The 1675-nt window shown below is 43.5% G+C and overlaps 1 pseudogene; it reads left to right on the forward strand.

Annotated features, from left to right (window-relative positions):
• The window catches only part of LOC102758032, a 1251-nt pseudogene extending 584 nt beyond the window's left edge, over positions 1-667 (forward strand).
• Positions 668-1675: the final 1008 nt, after the last annotated feature.

Here is a 1675-nt window from a genome sequence, read left to right on the forward strand (position 1 = left end):
TGCCTGAATATTGTCTCTCCTTTCGAGCTCAGAATTAGTTCTCAGAAAAAAATTGCAGAGGACGGCTCAAGCCTCTGGCAACACAGAGCTAGATTGTAGAGGAGCAGCTGGCTCTGCTGTAGACCAAGAGGAAGTTGAGGATGAGAGAGCCGTGCAGGACGTGGAATCATTGTCAAATCTGATCCAGGAAATCTTGGACTTTGATCAAGCTCAGCAGATAAAATGCTTTAATAGTGAATTGTTCCTGTGCAATATCTGTTTCCGTGAGAAGTTGAGTAGTGAATGCATGCATTTTTTGGAGGCCAGGCATGTGTACTGCAAGGCCTGTCTGAAGGACTACTCATACTTTGAAATCCAGATCAAAGATGGCCAAGTTCAATGCCTCCATTGTCCAGAACCCAAGTGTCCTTCAGTGGTCAGGTCAACGAGCTAGTAGAAGCAGAGTTATTTTCCCATTATGATCGGCTTCTTCTGCAGTCTACCTTGGACCTGATGGCAAATGTGGTGTACTGCCTCTGCCCATGCTGCCAATTGCCTGTGATGCAGGAGCCTGGCTGTACCACTGAGCATCTGCTCCCACTGCAATTTTGCCTTCTGTACCTTATGTAGAGTAGCCTACCATGGCGTCTCTCCATGTAAGCTCACTGCAGAAATTAGATGGATGTAACAAGATGACATGTACTGCTTGTATGCAATATTTCTGCTGGATTTGCCTGGGTTCTCTCCACCTAACACAAACCCTTATAAACATTTCACTGATCCTGCTTCCGGTGTTTTAACTGGTTGTTCCATGCTGCGGATGTTGATGAATATATTTGGGAAGATGAGATTGAAGAAGACTAGTTCATTCCTCCTGCTCAAGACATGGAAGTGAAATGGTTTGCCCTGATCTTTTGCTGAATATACCAAGTAACTTCGCAGGATATTTAGGGTTACCATTCATTCACTCTTCCAATGTAAAAGATAAGGAAGAACGCGGTTTACATTTTCATGTGGCACTACTGACTAAGGCACATTCATACATTTTTCAATGTAACATAATTGAGAAAATTATAAGCCGAAGGTTCAGAAAATGAAAACTAAAGAATATTAAATATTACTATGTTCCCAAAACTGAATAGTTAAAAATTTAAATATTTATTTTCTTCCCCAAGCTTTAGGTAAGGAGAGAGGTCAAGAGTTCAACTTGTGGACCTTTTTATCTCTGAGAAGCATCCCTCTAAACCTCTGTGGGAGTCTCCTTACGGCTGGGGTGGTTAGAAGCCTTATTAAAATTGTACCGAGAGCCTGATCTCCCTTACTCCATGTTACATTTCTTCCAACCTAAATTTCTGCTAAGTTCTTTTTGGAGGGAGCCCTTTATAGCTGATTGGATGGCCCAGTATTTTTTTGGTCTACTGCTTTACAGAATGGAAATTTATAATTTAAAAAATATTCTTTAATACCACAAACAATATGGGTCACAGATATACCAGGTGGTAAGTAGATCACTGAAATTCATGCACGGGGGCAGGGGTCCCTCAGCCTGGCCTGCACCCTCTTGCAATGCAGGACATCCCTCTCGCAATCCAGGACTGCTGGCTCCTAACCACTCACCTGCCTGCCTGATCACCCCTAACTGCTCGCCTGCCTGCCTGATCACTACTAACCGCCTCTGCCTTGGACCCCACACCAG

The sequence above is a fragment of the Myotis davidii genome, unplaced genomic scaffold (genome assembly GCF_000327345.1).
Source record: "Myotis davidii unplaced genomic scaffold, ASM32734v1 scaffold2107, whole genome shotgun sequence".
Lineage (NCBI taxonomy): Eukaryota > Metazoa > Chordata > Mammalia > Chiroptera > Vespertilionidae > Myotis > Myotis davidii.